The sequence below is a fragment of the Monodelphis domestica genome, chromosome X (assembly GCF_027887165.1).
Source record: "Monodelphis domestica isolate mMonDom1 chromosome X, mMonDom1.pri, whole genome shotgun sequence".
NCBI lineage: Eukaryota > Metazoa > Chordata > Mammalia > Didelphimorphia > Didelphidae > Monodelphis > Monodelphis domestica.
Window position 1 is genome coordinate 55,733,555 of NC_077235.1, and position 20,682 is coordinate 55,754,236.

At 37.6% G+C, this 20,682-nt stretch overlaps 1 long non-coding RNA gene across 1 annotated transcript in view; it reads left to right on the forward strand.

Moving 5' to 3' along the window:
* Nucleotides 1-19,891, forward strand: part of LOC130456123 (uncharacterized) — a 31,442-nt gene extending 11,551 nt beyond the window's left edge. Inside the window, exon 4 of the long non-coding RNA XR_008914617.1 lies at nucleotides 19,791-19,891. This is a non-coding gene — a long non-coding RNA (uncharacterized LOC130456123). The remainder of the gene's footprint in view (nucleotides 1-19,790) is intronic.
* The last annotated feature ends 791 nt before the right edge of the window (nucleotides 19,892-20,682 follow it).

The window sequence follows — 20,682 nt, forward strand, 5'->3', positions numbered from 1 at the left end:
AATGGAGCAGCATTAGTTTTTTCTCAACATAATTAAAAGAAAACTTGACCTAAAAAAGCCAAGAATTATCCAGTCTACTCTTTTGATATATCTGAGGCATATTAGTTGTTAGTTTTTTGCATTTCCCAAGTCTTATTAAGAAAATGAAATTATCTGTATTTCATTCACAAAGTTCTAGACTTAGAGCTGCTAGGAACCTCAATAGTGTTAGTTGAAAAGGGCAAGTCCAAAAGGGGAAGATGGCATCCTTGAGGAATGATTTCTAGAAACTTGAATCCCCATCAGTGGGTTTTTGAGAGAACTCAAAGGGCAGAAAAAAATTGAAATCTTTTTTGCGGTTATCTTTTTTTTTTGGTTGAGGAAGCTATTGCTGTAGATTATTTAAGGAAAGGCCCATTTATGTTAATAGGAATGGGTTTTTGAGGCTTTTTTCCCCCTTGCATCTGTTGAGATCAGTGATTTCTGTTAGTTTGGTTATTGATATGGTCAATTATGCAGATGGTTTTCCTGAAACTAAACCAGCTCTGAATTCCTGGTAGGTCCCACCTGGTCATAGTGAAAAATTCTTGATATGTTTAATTTTTGCATTTTTGCATCTATATTCATTATTAAGTAAATTGATCTAGAATATTCTTTCCCTGTTTTTGCTCTTCTGGCTTTTAGGTATCTGCATCATATTTGTATAATAGAAGGAATTTGGTGTAGGTCTCAGTATTGGACTTAATTGTTTATTAAATGTTTGATAGCATTTGCTTGTGAAGCCATCTGGGCCTGGGGATTTTTTCCTTGGGAGTTCATTGATGGCTTGTTAATTTCTTTTTTTGAAATGGGATTATTTGCTTATTTATTTGTTTGTTTTTTAAAGCCTTTACCTTCTGTCTTGGAGTTAGTACTTTGTATTGGCTCCAAGGCAGAAGAGTGGTAAGGGCTAGGGAATGGGGGTTAAGTGACTTGCCCAGGGTCACACAGCTGGGAAGTGTCTGAGGCCAGATTTGAACCTAGGACCTCCCATCTCTAGGCCTGGCTCTCAATCCACTGAACTACCCAGCTGCCCCCTGAAATGGGATTATTTAAGTATTCAATTTCCTCTTTGGTTAATCTACACCTTATATTTTTATTTAGATTGTTAGATTTAATGGCATATAATTGGCAAAATAGTTTTTTCACCTTTTTATTTTATTTTTCTCTTTAAATTTATTAATTTACAATATCAAAGTGGTTCCTAATGATTGCTTTAATTTCCTCTTCATTGATGATAAATTCACCCTTTCATTTTTGATAATGTTAGTTTTACTTTTTTGCATTAAATTAAACCAGTGCTATTATTTTTTCAATAAAACTTCTAGTCTTGATTCATTAGTGCAATTTTTTTCTTTTCAATTTTGTTAATTTCTCTTTTGTCATATTTCCAATTTAGTCTTTCATTGGGGATTTTTAATTTGTTCTAGTTTTTAGTTGCATACATAATTCATTAATTTGCTTTTCTTCATTTTATTGATGTAAGTGTTTTCATATGATATATGTATGTATACACACACATATACATATAGTGTTTCCAGTTAAATTTTGAATTCTTTCTGTGGTCCCTCAATTGATGATAATTTTGCATTACTATGAGGATACATTTATTATTTTTGCTTTTCTTCATTTGGTTAACTACCCTAATTCAGTGATGACAAACCTTTTAGAGATGAGTGCCAGGCTGCCAGGCCCCACAACACCCTTGACCAAGTACTATGACCCTCCCCCAGACTTATTGCTGTGCTTTGTCCCCCATTTACCTCAGACGGGAGGAAGTGCTCCCCATTGGGCTGCTGGCAAGGGGTCAGGTAGAATGGAGAAGTGTGGAGAGGGGCAAGAGAATGGCTTGAGTACTCTACCCCCTCCAGCTATGTATATGCTATGATCTTTGGTACTCTCAAACCTAGCTTCTCTCCTGCTACTACAGGAAGTCTGCATACCCTCATGTAGCATGTGAGCACTTGCTTTATGAAAGGAGAGAGGAAGCACTCCTACTGGACTGCTGGGCAAAAGGGGTGGGGGAAGTGAGGACAGTCTTAGGCTCATGGAGAGGGGGAGGGGAACAGATCTACCCCAAGTCCCCTCTCACTTCCTAGTAATGAACTCTGGGAGGTGACTATAAACATGACCACAGAGAGGGCTCTGTGAACCCTTTGTGTCATATATGCCATAGGTTCACCATCACAAGCCTAATATATGGTCAGTTTTTGTGCAAGACCCATGCACAGCTGAAAAGATGGTATATTTTCTCCAGAGATCTTTTAGTTCTAACTTTACTAAAATTTCATTTACTTTTTTGTTTATTTTTTTGGTTAGATTCATTTAGTTTTGAGAAGGGAAAGTTGAGATTCCTCCACTAGTAAAGTTTTACTATTTTTCTGCTAAAGCTCATTTAATTTCTCCTTTAAAAATGTGGAGACTATACACCATTTGGTGTATATGTTTAGCATTGGTATTAGTACCTTTTAACAAGATGTAGTTTCCTTCCTTCTCTCTTCTCATCATATCTATTTCTGCTTTAGCTTTGAGATTTTGATCACTGCTCCTCCTTTTTTACTTAAGATGATGCACAGTAAATTCTGCTCCAACCTTTACACTGTTACTGCCTCATGAGTATTTTGTAAACATATAGTAGGATTGTGTTTTTTAATTCTTAACTGCTTCTGTTTTACTGGGCGAGTTCATTCCATTTACAGTTATGATGACCAACTGTATATTCCCCTCATTCCCCCTTTGATCCTACTCTTTTCTTTCACTCTGTCCCTCTTCACCAGTGTTTTGCTTTTTTCACCACTCCCTACTTCCCCCATCCTATTTCCACCCTCCATTTCCTTCCCTTACCTTATTCTCCTACTTCTTTACAGGGTAAGATAGGATTCTATACCCCATTGAGTGGTTGTTTTTCTCTCTGAACCAATCATGAGAGTAAGGTTTAAGCATTGCCTTTCAGCACCCTCATGCCTCTTTAGGTGAGATAATTTACCCCATTACATTTCCCTTTTCCTCTAAATGAAATCTTTCGTCCCGTGATATTTTTTTCATATCATATTCCATTCCACTTCCACACCCTGTGTATATTCCTTCTAATTGCTCTAATACTGATAAGATTTTTAAAATTATAAGTATCCTCTTTCCATAAAGAAAGTCTGACCTTAATTATTTTCTTATTTTTGTGAGGAGGGCTATGTGTTTTCAGAATGTTTTCCAAAAGCCAATGCCAAGAAATGTGCTGGTTTCAAACATGCTGACCAGAGTATCATCCTCAGAAACTCCTAACAACAACCCCCTGCTACTGCTTAGCTGTGTCCCTGAGCATATTTTAGCATGCTACAGGTGTTATTAAAGTTAATGATTATGCCATTTGTGAACTGAACCAAGCTTTTATGCTAAAGCTGTGGTTGTTAAAGTTGTGATTGTTCTATCTTCTGATTGAGTAAAACTTTAGTCTGTAAGTTTTGGCTCCTCAGTTTCTGAGGTGAGGCAGGCAGGGAAAGGAGGTGGAAAAAGGGGGTCTTGTGGTTAAAGTCATTAAAAAGGCTAGGTTCAACCAAAAGCAGGGTCCATTTGCCTTATGATTAGAGACTGTGCCCTTTTCTGCTCATAGAACTGACTGAGTTCATCCTTTTATAGTTCTCTCATCCTGAGACTGCTGATGGCCTGCAGAGCTCAGAGCACTGTGAGCTGCTACCCTAATACAAGGTCTATTAGGCTTGTATGGGGGCTTTTGATCTCCCTGGGCTTGATCTGCCCTCCTCCTCTTAAGCTCCTCTCCAACCCTACCATGGGAATCGCCTTCACCACAGACTCAACAGGGTGCTGTCTGCACTGCACCCTCATGACATATGAACCCCAGTCCCCAGTGCTTTACCCCAGTTAGGGGAAGGAGGAAGTGTTCCCATTGGGCTGTTGGGCAGAGAGGCAAGTGAAGTGAGGAATATCTTCAGGTGCATGAAGAAGGGGAAGGGGAAGAGCTCTGCTCCAAGTCCCTCTGGATCTGGAAACTGTAGGTATTCCCACAGAGAAGGCTCTGCCTATCCTTTTTGGCATAAGTGCCATCCATTTGCCATCACTGTGCAGGACTTGGAACCTCATTGCAGGTTTATGCTAGGGCTGGGAAACTTCAAGGGTTGCGTGAGGTGCTGTGCCTCCTCAGGGTCTTGGGGTTGTCTTGGGCCCAGATTCAGAGCCTGAAACAGCAGATGGGGGAGCTTTTGGGACTCCTTTGTGTGACCTTGCTGCTGGCTGCTTGGCCTTGCCTCCGCTGTGTTCCTCTCTCACTCCAGTGAACCAGATCTTTTCTGTCTACCTTTCAAGTTGTCTTCGGGAAAATTGTTTAACTCTGTTCCCCTGTTGGCTCTCTCTAGTATTCTAGTATTTGTCTTGAAGTTATTTTAAGGTTGGTTGGAGAGGATTCTCGAGAGTAGTTTTCTTGCCTCTACTCCACCATCTTGGTTCTCCAGAAGTTCTTTATAAAATCAATTAAAAATTTTTTTTAGCGAAAACCTATTTTCTCTCCTAACCTCTCCCAATGGAAAAAAAGGGAAAAAATAACCTTGTGACAAATACAGAGTATTCTTGTATTTGCCATGTACAAGAAAAAGATTTTTCCCCAGGTCTGACATTGGGAGGAACTGGATTCAAGTATGTATGAGTCAAAGATCAAACTCACCTGTCTTGATTTTTATGAGTGTAGTTAGCTATTTTATTCCACATTGGCTGAATCAAGCAAGTGATAGGTTAATAGTTTCTTAAGGAGGAGAAAGAACAGTGTTGCTCATACTTGTGCTCTGGGGAGCTTAGTTAGGTAGCTGTATGGAAGATGGATTAGAGAAGAGGACATATTGGAAGCAGAGAGAACAATTAAATTAGGCTACTGCTATTGTATGGGTGAGAAGTGATGGAGGTCTTGGCCTAGGTTGATGGCCTTGATAAATGGTGATAATAGAACAGATGACACAGTTGTTGCAAAAGTAAAATTAACCAGACCTGGCAACTAATTTGACTTGAGAGACTGAAGAATTTAGGATGACTCCACAGTTGCGAATCTTAGTAACTAGAAACATGGCAATTTTCTCTCTGGGATAGGAAAAAGATTGTTGTTTGAGTTGTTTGAAGGAAGTGAATATAAAATTAGTTGAGGAACTTCGATATCTGCTCCCAGCAGAGACCTAGTTTTGAGGAAGGATATGGCTCATGAAATATGTATCTCATGTCAGTTATGGTTTGATTGGACTTATATTTTATCCAAATTTGGTATGTTAAAAAATGTTCTTAGTTATCTGATTAGAGAAATGCAAATTTTTAAAACTTCTGAATATCAGAGGGCATGTGGGAAAATTGGGACACTAATGGGATGTTGGTAGAGTTATGAACTGATATTCCACATTCTGAAGAGCTATTTGGAACTATGCCCAAAGTGTAAAAAAAATTACTTTTTTTTGTGGTACAAAGAATTGGAAGTTGGGGAAGTTTTGTCAGTTGGAGAATGGCTAAACAAGGGCATGGTAGATCATCTGTGAATGACTCAAGTATTCTGAGCAATACAGCGATCCAAGACAATTTCAAAAGGACCCATGATGAAAAATGCTATGCATTTCCAAGAAAAGAACTGATGGAATCTGATCACAGATAGAAACATACTTGATCTATTTTGCATAACTTCACATTTGTAATTTGTCACTTGCCTTCCATTTCAAGGAGGTATGAGGGACATATGAGAAAATTCAGAACTCAATTTTTTAAAAAAGCATCATTAAATTTTTTGTGTAATTGAGAAACATTTAATGAAATAAAAAATAATTTGAGAATATTAAGAATTGCCTAATATATATTTCTCCCTACTTGTGTGTAGTTTAGCAAAAGCTGAATAGGCTTACTGCTCAGTCTTCTCTCTGGAGGCCTACATGGAATAAAATCAATGAAGTCCATTTTCTTGACTATATACCTGGTAGTAATTGACATTTAGTCCCAGGCAAATAGCTCTTTGAATGAGTTACCCTCCCTAGCCAATTCTCCCCTCTTCACTGTATGTAAAAGTCATGGGAGTGACTTTTGATTAACATTTCTTCTTCCATCATTATTTATAATAATCACAACAGCAACAAAACATGACACATGGCCCCATAACTTCAGTAAAGCTTGGGGTGATGTAGTTCATACTGTTTCTCATGTAATTCTAATTTCTTCTACTAGGTATTTATATTTGGAAAAAGTTTTTAATTCAATGTAGTTTGTAGAATGAGTATACAGTGTAGTAGCATCTATTATGTTCCTATAGATGTGGATAGCATTTCTGTCTGTAATGATTTGTATCCTGTAAAATTCATTTGTTCAATTCTCAAGAGTATTTTGGGCAAAAAGGGCTTCATCTTTAGTCTATGAACTAGTGAGTTCCCTCCTGGTGGGTCATTCTAGTCACTTGGTTGAATCTTTTTATGTATCTGGTGGACTTGAGTTTTTGTAGTCTGCCGCTTATGACATGATGCACAGTTTTTACCATGTCGGTGTCATTGATCAATCAATCCATATTTGTTAGCAAGTGCAAGGGAGAAAAAGAGGCAAGAGGCAGTCCCTGCCCTCAAGGAACTTGTAATCTAATTGGGGAACCAAAACTCAAACCAATATATTACAAAAAAGCTATATATAGGACAAATAGGAAGACATTGGAATTAAGAGAAATTGCGATGAGGAGAGAGGACATTAACAAGCATGGGACACAGTGGAGAAAATTTCTGTAGTTGAGACGTGGAGGGATCCTGTGTGTTCATGGAATGGTCAGGGGAGGCTAGTGTCATTGGATCAAAGAGTACATGCCAGGGAGTATAAGGTGTAAGATGACTAGAAATGTAGGAGATGGTTAGGTTACAAGGGCTTTGAATGCTAAACATAGCTTTTTGCATTTGACCCTCAAGGCCACAGGGAACCACTGGGGCTTAGGGGTTGACATGCTCAGATCTATTCTTTGGAAAAATCACTTGGTGGCTGAATGGAGGATGGCCTGGAGTAGGGAGGGGCTTTTGAGGTGGGAGGACCCAGTATCAGGCTATTGTAGTAGTCTAGGCATAAGTGATGAGAGCCTTTACCAGAGTGGTGGCAGTGTCAGAGGACAGAAGGGGAAGAACATGAAAGATGTTGGGAAATCAATGGGACTTGGCAGCAGATGTGTAATCTCCTTTGATTGATATATTTATTTAAGCTCCTTAAGGGTAGATGATCTTTCAATAATTTCTGGTGTGAATGACCTGATCCTAAATTGCCTTCAAACCCCTCCCAATTCTAGAAACCAGTTCAGATGATTCAGCCATTCACCCAGCAAATACTTCTTTGTAAACATCCTGTTAGTTGAGTTCCTGCCAATGTTGCTCAGTCTGTGGGGAGATGCAGACATAAATAATGTCCTTTTAAAGTTTACACTCTGTTGGGGGAGATAAGGCAAATATCCCATGAAAGAGAAAATAAGGGTCAAAGAGGTATGATAAGGTGCTATCAGAGTTCAGAGAAGAGTGATTACTTCAGAGAGAATGCTCTATCTGGTAGATATGTTATCTGTTGAACAAAGTTTCCAGTTGTGAGCCTGGATCAGTAGTGTCAAACTCACATAGAAATGGGGTCTATTAAACCTTACATAAGGATCCATGTAGGCACAGCTTGCCTTAGAAACCCACGTTAACATTATCTTTGGTTTATTTTGTTAAATATTTCCTATTTACATTTTAATTTGGGAGTTTTGCAGGCCATATGAGCCTGAAAGCCATGTATTGGGCAACTCTGAAATGAACCATTCCTAGAAGAAAGGCAAGCCATGTTCAGCACCCTGAGAACAGGGTAGGGGTTAGATAATAGAACAAGTGGCCATTGGTCATAGCTTGTGTTCCTCATTTCAGTGATGCCAATAAGCTTGGAGAAGGAAAATGGGTCCAGAAGCCTGAAATTGATCAAGAGGGCATTCTGGCAGGAGTCTGTTTGGACTGTGGGGTATAGCAGCTTCCAAAGAGCAGCTTTGAAATCTAGCCAGTGGTCTAAGGCCACATGCCCTCAAATGAAGGGGGGGGAATGCATACCTTCTTTCAGAGTTAGTATAGCTAAGCCATTAGAGGAGGCAAGTTCACTGAAAAACAGGCTGTCAGGAATTAAATTTGAGTGATCAGAGAGCTTACAGGGATAAAGCATCTGGCTATTTGGGGAGTATCTGAAGAGGAAAGGAGACCTGTGGAAGTGCTAAAGGTATGCTACTATTTTTAGAATTCATGAGCTGTGTCTATATGAAATGGCAACTGGTTGACATACTATGAGCTGGGTTTTGCCAAGTTTAGGATTGAATTCATTGTCTTATTTGCTGTTGGTGAAATAACCTATTTCAAGGATTAAAGAACTTTTTTTCTGAAGGTTGATGACTTAGCTATTCTCCATCCCCATGGAAGATTGAACAAGAAGAAAACAGACTAACCGATGAGACAAGAAACCTCAGATAATTATAAGGAAATGCTTCCAGACAATGTGGGTTGTTTGTTGCTATTGGTAACTGAAAGAGCTGAATTGAGCTCCTCAATGAGAGAGAATTTTTCTCTTTGGAAACTTTGAACCAACCTCATGGTAGCAATAGGATGGACATGATGATCTGTGAAACTGAATAATTTCTCTTGTGCTGATTTATGAGTTTCATTGCTGTGAGTCAGTTGCTTATGATGTCAGCTGTGGAATCTCCTCTGGACCCTTGACTGTTTTAAATCAAGAAGGGAAAGGAAGCTCCCAAAACCTCTTTATTTTCTTATGATGTAGGCTTCATTGCACAAACCAACGAAAAGATGTTCAGTGAATGAATAGCACGGTTTTGGGTACAGTGAACATCCTTTGGCTTGCCTAAATGACCAGTAGATGCTGATACTTCACACAGTGAGCCTTGAAAGACTTAGAAAGAAGGAATATTTGTTTCAGTTTCAGGAGTGATGGAGGATATAGCCATTTCTGTGCCATTTTAAGGTTTACTAGGTGCTTTCTCACAATAGTCCTGAGTAGGAAAGGAAGCACTTTGTAAATTTTACATCTTCCATCACTTCTGAAACTATGAAACAAATAGTGTCCACTACCCATCACTGAAAATCCTGGTCTTTTTGATGCATTCTATACTTACTGCTTCAGGTATTCCAGGCTCTAAAGGAGGTTCACATTAAAATATTGGTTCCAGAGTCCTAGAAATTTACAAAAGATGGCTACGTTGATGGACTTCTATAGATAATCATCATATGAATCTAAGCCTGAAAGGAACATAAAGGCCACCTACTTTGTTCTCTTAATTTGACAAAAAAAGACTGATGGTCAAAGTGGAGAATGGATTTGCCTAAGATAATTCATCTATTTTTTGGTAGAGTCAATACTCATAGCTAGGTCCCAGATTCTGTCTTGTCTGTCTCTCTTTCCAAACATACATATATATCCCACCTATATACACAAAACATGCATATACCCATACATGGATATATAATACATGGCCATATATATGCATAAACATGTCGCATGTGTATGTTGTAAAGTGTGTGTATATATATTTGGAAGGGGAGGAACATTTCTAGAAAGCTACTTTACACAGATTCCCATTGGTGAAGTGTTGGACCAACTGTCTACACATCAGTATAACACAGGATGGCACTTTCTCTCATTGTTCTACCCTTCCAACTGCTTCAGCAGATGAAAAATATGAGATATGCATTGTTTTGTGTATTTGGTTTTATTAGTCAATGAAACACACGGTGGCTTAGAAATTTTCTACAAAGATGATGATTATGTAATGGTAGTGTTTTTAGGATCTTAATTGATAATAAATTGAGTATTATGTTACCTCTGAGCAGGGCAATAATTTTTTTGACTTGTTTAGATAAATCATTCTTTAGTCAGGATTAAAAATGTCCCCAACATAATTTCATATGGCTTTCAATGTGATGCCTTCTTATCTTAATACAGTAAAAATGTAAAAGAAGGAAGGATAAGGTGAAATTAACATGAAGTGGTGATGTCATTTCATAGAATGCAAAATATTTCAAGAGTATATGGCCTACTACAGTCATGTAGTATATAAAATGAAAAATATTATAAGGGAAACTCCTTTCCAAAATTAGAAAAGTCTAGAAAGCCTTGATTTCCAGTTCATTGAAATTCAATTATGGCACTTGTCTGAGGAAAAATTTCAGTTCAAGATCCTTGAAAAGTTCAAGTTGTCCTTGAGATTCCATGTTAGGCCGCTACCACATCTCATTCACCAGCTGAGCCAACCGATGGCTTAATTAATCATATCAGCCCAACTGGAAGGTTCTTGTTTCAAGGAGTTCAACTGAATGAATGTTCCTGACAAAAGATACCTTATTTCCTACTTTGATGAAGGAAGAGTAAGACTGAAAGCTTTGGTTAAGATTTCTTTTAGGCATTATTCAAATGCTTTTAAGTTTTTGTCTAGGTCCCCTTAATGTCTAGGTCTCTTAATGAATGTGGTTTGGAAACAGAAATGATTTTTGACCTCTGTCAAAAAAAATGGGTAGGAGTTCAATATTTGCCTTGTTTAAAGTAAAATTATTGTGCATGCATAATGAGGTCTATTTTAAAAATTCTATCTGTCAAGACATATTGATAAGTGAATGCTGTTAGTTCATGAGATTGTTTTTCTATTTTGTGTTCTTGAACTCTCTTAATAAAATATAACATGTACCATTGTATCATTTTGACATTACTCTTCCTTCTGTTGGTCATTGTATATTCAGTGTGCATTTATTATTAGGCAAACTTTGAAAGCATATATTTCAGTGTCTTAAAATCATTTGGGCAATAGACCAGGCTTTAGTGTGATGATAAAATTTTGAATTCAGTTAATACAGTTAAAACTCTTCAATTTAACTGGTTGTCATTGTGTGCACTTTTCATCCAGTTGTTAGCTTCATATGGGCACAAATGTGTCATTTAGCATAATATAGATGCCACTTAAATATTTCTTTTTCTACCTTTCTGTCAGTTGTATTTGTGCCATGTAGAGAGTTTAAATCTCTGATTTATCTAGATATTTTTTGCCTTTTTATTTAATATTTTTCAGAATTAGAAACTGGTAGAAGTTGGAAGGAACTTTATAAAGCCAACCTCCCATCTTGTGCAAGAATTGCCACTTTCTGTGAGTGAAGGTTATCTAGCTTCTCTACTTTATTGGTCTAATATGTATTCCTCTTTTTCTCTTAATGATTTTTATTAGGAGTGGGAAGGATGGAATCCGATCCCATCTCAGAAATAGCTTTTGTGAACTGAGAGAAAACCAGATACAGAGGCACAGTTGTCACATCAGGACTCTGGTCTCATTCTGTTCTCTAATCACAACCCCATAGCCTTCCATCTATTTGTTTTCAACTCTCTGATGTTATCTCTTTGATTTAAATTCACTGTGACATTCCTTCTCCTCTCTCCTCCCTTTCCCACATGGCTCTGAATAGAGAATGCACCCTTAATAAAGAATCTTTCAAAGGGGAAAACATTTAGGTATATGCTGAGAAGTAGTTATACAAAATTCCCTCAGATCTTGGCTAACTCTGGCCCCATCTCTGTGGGTACACCTTCTGATGGTGTAGATCAGGAACTTGCTTCCCTTTCTCATTGTATGCCTCTTGGCAATGCCTTCCTTTAAGTCTTCAATGGGACAACCACCCATGGCTCAGGGCTAGTATTGTGTAGATACAAGCCGAACATGTGGGCCGGGATTGTATGTTGGTCCTCCCTACATGACTGTCTTACCTCTTCTAGTCAGACATCTTTAATGCATACATCTTCTTGATAGTATGTCATAATCTTACATTTGGATCATCTTCCTGTTCAGTGCCCTTTGGGAAATCTGCCACACTCATTTTTTGGATACTGTGGAATTCCATTACTCATTGCTGTGCAAAGACAGGCATTTGTTTCAGTGAGAAGCTTGAAATCATGAAAAGCATTCTTTGAAGACCATTTGGCCTGTTTTTTCCTCCCCTTCATCTATGGACACAGTCTACTGTACTGTGTTCTGTCCAAGATAACAACTCTAGAGTTTGTCCATCCACCTGCATAGTAGTCTGGACACTGGGCATCCTCAGGGTGCTGGGTCATTGCTTGGTTGATAGATGAAACTCTACAGTGTTTCTGGGCTTGATGGAGTCAGTGCCATATTATCTGCAAATAGAACTACTCTTTCCTGTACACTCATCCTCTCTGACCTTGAATGAATAAATTTTCCCATTTTATGTTACTTGGAATAATCAGGATTTTATACCAAATTCTCAGCTTTTATCTTTCAAGCATTGACATTCTCAGGATACACCTTGGAGAAGAACATTTAAAGAATTGTTTTGTTCTAAATCGGATGCTTTGAAAATATAATTAATGAAGGCTCATTAGCTCTTTTTCTTCTTTCTCTTGAGTGACTATACTATCTGTTTCTTTCTTACACTTGCATCAGCAGTACCCTGGGTTGTGTGTGCTTGTGTGCACATGTAGATAATTATCATAATTTCCCCTATGGTAGTCCCTCTTGAGTGTGATCCTTTCTGAGTTTCCCCTCCATGTTACTGGTGATTGGGGTGGACATCTATTGAAAACCACTGTTTGAACTGCTCCAACATTTCTTTTACTAATCCAAAGTGGGTCCTGCAGATTTGAAGAAAGGGCAGTTAATGAAGCAAAGTGACACACAAGAACATGGAAGGAAATCTAGTATCAACTTTCAAGGGAGCACTAATCCTTCAGAATGGCCAAGATAACTTAACTGGATGGGGCAGCTAGGTAATACAGAGAGCAGAGAACAATAGACCTAGACTCATGAAAAACCTGAGTTCAAATCCAGGCTCAAATATACCTGTTGTGACATACTGGGCAAGTCATTTAATTGCTGTTTGTCTGTGTCGTCATTTGTAAAATGTAAAATAATAAAAGCATTCCAATTCTCAGGGTTGTTGTAAGGACCAAATGAGATACTTTAAAGCATGTCATATATTTGGAAGCATAATATAAATGCTAGTCGCCATTATTATGTAAGAGTAGTACTTGGTCATGTCAAGTTCTGTGGGCTCCACATGAGGGCTTCAGTTCCTTCTTACTCATCTTTCTGCTTACCAGCTTGGTACCTGGTTTTCTCTAGTTTTCATTGTGACCATCCCTAGTGGTTTCTCTGATTATTCCATTCTTGGCCACTAGATATTCATTCCTGGTCCGTCTCTATCCTCAGCAAGATATCCAACATCCTGCTCAGCTAATACATGGGATTCTGAAGGAAGTTCTTTTCCCCTTAAGAAAAACATGTAGAGGTTGGTAGTTAATAACATTTTCCAGCTCATCCATTTTTCAATCTGTGAAAGGCCTTTTTAACAAATGTAAATTAAGATTTAGCTGTTTTATTACCACTGCTATTATTTTCTTACCAAAAGCTCAGTTATGGCTGATATTCAGGTTTTCTGCAAGCCAGATGTGGCCAGGAGTGGACTGAGAGGGAAATCACTATTCAGACATGGTTTTATTGGGGAAGAGAGAGACCCAGACCTGTGACTTTATTCAAGGGCAGTAGCTCTCTATCCACTCTGCCACAATTGCTGCTCCTTCAAACTAATACTATATTCTAATTAATCCAATCTGACCTTTCTTCAGTCGCTTAGATTTTTCACCTTTTGTTTTCTTGAGTTCAGTTGCATTGTTAAGATAAGCATCAGGAATTTGGAGTGGTGGGTGCTCTCTAAGAGAGAAATCCTTTGTGTGTGACCAATGGGGAATATGATGGAAGGGGAGAGTACCTACAGCAGTGTGAAAGTCTGAGAGAGCCTGTAGGCTCTGAGGAATGTAAAAATCAGAAAAAGCAGCAATGACATTAGACAATGACTTCAGGAAGGAAATTCCTTAAATGGTACTCTTCTGCTAATAGACCTGATAGATGTGAAATAAGAATACTTGAGGGAAGGGCAAGCCTCCTTTACCTCTTGGGAAGTGATGGTGATGGAATCATTGTGCAGTCCAATTGGGAATTTTAAGTAATGGAGCCTCTATGTGCTCTTGCTGTCTTGAAAAGATTTAGTGTTAAATGAAGACTAATGTACAGACCAAGACTAAACAAAAAACATTTTTTTCAGGAATGCCAGCTAGCTAGTGAGATGGAAATGGTTGAAATTAGGAGTGACAGCAGCTGTTAGGAACACAATTTGTAACATGTTCTTTTGGACATGATAATATGTTGTGGTACTGCACAAAGGTTAAAACCATATGATGGTTGACTATAAATAGAATCAGTGTGATTCTTAATAAACACATCTAAAAGTTCCATTATTTCTACTGCAGGCTGTGATAGCTGCTTTAAAATTATTCATATCAATTCCCTTTTCATTTTTAAAGAAAGCTGTTATTAATGACTGCTCTGGGTCTTCTGGGGTTTGTTTGCTTTTAGTGTTTATGCACATTTGGTTTTTTTCCTCTCTTTTCATTTTGTTTTCTATCTTCTACCATAATCAAATAATTCATTTGGAAAAGAGTTGCTAGGGTAAATCTGAAATGCATAGGCAACTTGCAAAAATTAATTTAAACCTAATTGAACTTTAAAGTTGTTGCAAAGTGAAAAACATGATACAGTGGGCATGCCATAAGTAAACTTGATAAAGGGAATAGAGATGTGTCTGGAGGAAAAAAAATTAAATGAAAGGAGTAGACCTATCAAACCAATTCTTCCCTGTTTTGATATAACAGTGTTGTTCTGCTATAAGCCAGAAGGATCAAGCATTGGATCAATGTTTATTTTATTGGAACTTTAGGGATTTGGGGTTGCAGGCCTTCTTGGGAGCTACAGGGACCTGCTTTCAGGTAGTATGGTCCCTAACCCAATTCAGATGGCTGAGGATCGCAAGTTTAATGATTGCCAAGGAAATAGATCCTATACCCTAACTATGTAATCCATTTCACTGTTGAAATAATCTCAGTGCTACAATTTAATTAACTATAGGGTTGAGTTTTCAATGATTTAATCACTCTTATTGCTAAAGGGGTCTCAAGTAATCTTGAGCCTGATAAGAGGGGGGAATCTTCAATTTTGTGTGAGGGGGAATGCCCTCTTTATTGGTATACAAATTAAATGGGACAAAATGAAATTGATTTCCAGAATGTCTTTAAAAAATATAAAAAACTTACTATGACCTTTTGCTGTGGTCACTTGTTTTAAATGATTGGAAATTTAGTTCATGAGATTTTGACATTTTCTGTCTTAATGAAAGGACACTGGATATAAGCATACATTGGAATAGTCCCCCTTTTCAATTTATTCTTAATAGCATATAGATTGTCCTATAGTAAGACTTTAAAATTAATTGATTTACTTATTTTAATATATTTTGGCATCTGCCCCCTCACTGGGCTCCTCAGAAACAAGGCCCCAAACTCATTAAAGATATGTAATCCAGTAAAACAAATTCCTACATTGTCTGTAACCATGTACATATCTATACAGTTAAAAATTTCCTTCTCTAGCAGATGATACCCCTTCAGTTTCTAGTTTGGGGCCACTACTTAAGCTGTGATAAATACTTTTTGTATACCCTTTTTCTTATTTAACTGCTTTGAAGCTTTATAGGCCTAGTAGAGATTTCTCTGGGTGAAATGAATTTACAGTTTAGTAACTTGAGGCGCAGTGGTAGTTCCAAGTTGCTTTGTAGACTGGGTGGACCAATTCCCATTTTCAGAGGCAAACCACTGTGTATTCCAATAGATCATTTTCTTCTTTTGTCATATATACCTTTCTGAAGGGTGTGATGCAGAATCCCAAAGTTGCATTCGTTTTCATTTTTCATTTAGAGCATTTTCCAGTTAGATCTGTCTTGACTTTATTCATTTAAAAATTGTGTCCTTTGAACATTCTATTGGGAAAAGACTCTTCATAAACTTGAATCACTTAAATATGTTTTACATGTATGTGTGAATAATATGATATGGGATATTTATTAGAGAAACTTCATAGATTTTCTATACAAATCATTTAAAAATTTTTTATCAAACTTCCTCCATCACTTATTTAGCATTCCCTATTCATAGATCCCAAGATAATTTCTTCTTCCCTACTTTATGCATTGTGGGAAGTATTGATTGAAACCTAATTTTTGCCAGATCAGCAGTTATTGTTAAGTAAATCTTTCCCTACAGGGACTGAGGTTTAGGGGCTTGCTGAAAGTTATGCTCCTATATATGACTCCTTAGCACATGATCTATTTCACAGTACAAATATGACCCTGTCACCTCCCTGTTCAAAAACTCCCGTGATTCTCATATGAAATCTTCTCTTTTCCTTGTAAACCCTGGCTTACACTGGCTTACGTTCCGTTTTCTAAATGTTTCCATTGGCCATTTTCCACCTTTGTAATCTCTACCTCTTGGCTTCTTTTAAATCACAGTTAATCTACCTTCCGTGAGAAGCCTTACTTGATCTCCTTTAATCCCAGTGATTTTCCTCAAATTATCTCCAGTTTTTATCCCATGGTTGCATGTTATCACTCCCCCTAGACTTGGAGCACCTCGAGGGCAAGAAATATTTTTTCTTTCCTTCTATTCATAGCACTTAGTTTAGTGCCTTGTAGATAGGAAGGTTTTTTTTTAAACACTAGAAGGACTAGATGCTCCAATTGATTGAAAAATTTCACTATTTTACTTTGAATTTCATTATTATTTTTTGCATTTCAAAGATTCTTTTGATAGGTTGATACTGAATAAGTAAAGTTATTGAGGTACTCTCATTTTTACTATATTGGCTCTACCTAAGGTTAGAGGCCTTTCTAGTGAGGAAGCCCTATTTAATATTGTGTTACAGATAGATCCTAGATAGAGTAATAATTGAGGGAAGAGAAAATGAGGGGATGAGCATATGCAAAGAGGAAGGAATATTACTGCTTTTTTGAAGATGATAAAAAATACTTGGAAAACTCTAAAGTCAACCAAAAATTAAAGCGAAATAAATTTCAACAAAGTTGCATATAAAATCCACAGAAAACACCAACATTCTTGTGTATTTCAAACGAAATTCAATGGAAAGAATTTGAAAGTAATTCCTTTGAAAATAAGTATAGAGGCTATAAAAAATTGGGAGTGTATATATCATTCCTCCTGGGAATATGTGAAACAGTTTTGGTGGTAATACTAAATATTTGGAAAAACATTCAATGCTAGGGGTGAGACAGCATTCTCCTCCCATCTCTTGAAAACCTGTGACAAAAGGCATGGTATGCCCTATTGTAGTATTTGATCTCATTTGAGGATTTTTATTGTTTTTAGAACAATTCTGCATCTTGGTATATTAATATATTTTCATAGTTTGTTATTCCCTTAATGTGGATAAGACTTCTAGACATATAGAAAGTAAAAAAATCTCTTTTCCACACCTATTTTTGGGTGTGAATGTTTTACATCTTGATGAAGATAACCATGTCTATGAGACAGCCTTGGACTTCTTCTGACAAGTCTTATTATAAAAAGTGCTTTTCAATGGAAAAATCAGCTGTTCGAATTAGCTGTTCCTGAGTCTTCAGGATTCTAGTCTTTTTTAAATGTAATTTTATTATTTTTTTAAACCCTTACCTTCCATCTTGAAATCAATATTGTATATTGGTTACAAGGCAGAAAAGTGGTAAGGGCTAGGCAATGGGGGTTAAGGGACTTGCCCAGGGTCACACAGCTGGGAAGTGTCTGAGGTCAAATTGGAACCCAGGACCTCCTGTCTTTAGGCCTGACTCTCAATCCACTGAGCCACTCAGCTGCCCCCAGGATTCCAGTCTTTACCACAAAAACTACTTGTGATTAGCATTCCTTTTGTTATGAGGTGACCTTGTTAATCTTTTTACTTTAAGTGGTCCTATAGAGAGGAGGCAAGATTCTAAAGGGCCTCCTTTTCTGAGGCTTTCATTAGGCCATTTCACAGCTAAAGTCTGGCAGGGTGCTTTTTAAGCACACTTGTTTCAGTGTGGACTTGAATTATACTGAAAATATGGGACTGATCGTCTCCCCCCACCTCATGCCACAACCTATTGGTATACTGTTTAAGAACTACAAATCTTGCAGCTTTCCTTTCAGTTATAAAGGTTCAGATCCTTTCTCTTTTTCCTACCTGTGTGATCTTGGGCAAGTCACTTAACTTCCTTGGACCTCTTTCCTCATCTATAGAATAAAAGGATCAAACTGATGATATCCTTTCCACCTCATCTCTTAAGATGCTAAGACTTAATCAACTGGCAAATATTTGTTATTCATTGTGCACTATAGTTATTTACTGTGTGCAGTGAGGATATGAATAACCCCAGCCCTGCCTTCAAAGGGTTTGTGTTCTCTGCTGGGGATAATTTATACACATTTTTAAGTATATACAAAATCAGTACAAGGTTATGAGGCTCCCAGCAGCTTTTTAGGGATCAGGAAAAGTTTAATCTAGGACCTAGTGTTTGAGTTGAATCATGAAGGAAATGAGGGATTCTAAGAGGCTTTGATGAGTGAATGGAGGATAGTTTGGGTCTGAGGATGGAGAGAAGTACGTGAGAAGCTTAGAGGTATAACATCTGGGAAGGGGAATAATTATTAGTATTATTAAATATTAACTATATTTGATGGGTTTAGAAAGATAGATTGGGGCCAGGTTATGAAGGAATTTAAAAGCCAAATGGGTTTTAGCAGGAAAGGGGACCCACAGTTAAGGAGTATCTCTTTGGCAGCAGTACAGAGGAACTGTAAAAGAGACTTGAGGCAAGATGGCCAATTAGGAGGCCATTATAATAGTCCAAGGAAGAGATAATGAAGGTAATGGCTTTAGAGGAAGAGTGATAAGGGGACAGATGTGAAACATGTGGAGACAGTAACAACTACTGGATTTGGCTGGTTATTAGCTAGGAGAAGTGAAAGAATGAGTCTGAGAGAGTGCTGAAATCATGAAATGGGAATGCGAGAAAGTGTTATCCCAGACAGAAGTGGCAAAGTTCAGAAGAGAAACAATGATGGCTTCTGGCTTGGACATACTGAGTTTGAGATGTCTTTTAGGCACTTTTGAAATATCCAGAAAGTATGTGAGATATAGTGTTGAGCATGTGAGACTAAGGAATTCATTTCAGAGAGGATTACAAAATCCATAAATGTTGATGAGATCAAGTGAGAATACAGAGAAAGAATTGAAAATGATCAAGCATATCTAGTAGTGTTCTCAAAGTTGAGGGGGGCATAATAGTGATAATTAGCTGGTAAAGGTGATAGAGTAGGTAAAAGAACAAATAGAGAGCACTGTCATTAAAACCCAGAGAAAGAGACTGACCTTCTGGGAGGAAGTAGTCAACGCTAAATGCAACAGATAATTTGAGCAAGATGCAGATCATGAGATTTGGCAAATATCAGAGTTTTGGTAACTTGGGAGAGAGGAGTTTGCATTGATTGCTGATTCAAGAAAACCAAACTGCAAAAAGTAGAAAATAAGTGAGAGAAGACATGGAGACAATAACTGTAGAGAGGTTTTTCATGGCTAAGAGGGTAGGAAAGAAATGGGATTTGTGAGAATTGTATGTAGGGTCTAGTGAAAATTAAGGATGGAGAGAAACTTGGATGCATTTGTTGAAGGTGGCAAGGAAGGAACTAGTACATGGAGAGAGGCTGAAGATTAAAGGGAGAAATGAACTGACTGAGTGGGTAATCTGGAGAGAACTAGAAGGAATGGAATCAAGTTGAGGTTGAATTACATAAATGTGGTGTGAATCCCGTCAGCTTAGTTGTGTGTCTTTCTCCAGGACCGTTTCATAGCATATGAAGAGGAGGAAATCATGCTACTAATCCTGGATTGAGCAGCAACAGGAGGAGAGATCAAATTATTTGAAAGCAGAAGGTAATGTAGAATTGAACTATTTGACTATGGGGTCCATGTTGGGAAGGGAGGAGAGGGTAATGGCTGAAAACTTACTGAAAGGTGGACTGTATGAGGGGATGCTTCTGAGGAGGCTCTCCAGTTGAAGTGACATTTGGCTGGGACATTAAAGAACAGCTGCATAACAGCAAGCGAGAGTGATACAAGCATCTTCAAAATCTTTAAATTTTAAACCAACTAATTTGAGAGAATACTTTGTAGTATGTGGAAAAGAACGTTTGGGATTTTAAAACAATTTGAGACTAAATAACATGTAGGAAATGGAGGGCATATTCATTTCTCCGTTCCTATCCCTCACGTTCTACCAATAAAGCCTTACTATTGAGAAGAATTTTTCCTACTATAAGCAGTGAGTATGTTTGAAAAAAATCTGTTCTATAACCTGATTGCGTCTCCTCCATTTCAGGGCCACGGATTTTCTTTTGGACTATAGTTTTGACTTTGAAAGGCAAAAGAATTAAGAATTCCAATCTGTGCCTAGATTGTATTTCATTGGTAATGTGATAGTAAATTTAGCATCTGTATATCCAGCTTCAATTAAGAATATTCCTTTTGAGAAGGTTTACGCTAAGATCTGTATTGTATCTCCTCCATTTTCTGTTTTAACTATTGTAACCTGATACAATTCTTCTGAGGTCAAGATTTTTATTGTTAGTGGCTTTTATTCTTAAGGGAAAGCAACATTCACATAAGGCCTTACCTTTATCTTTATTTCCTGGAGTAGTTTTCATGCAATTGATGACGCATCTCTGTAATAT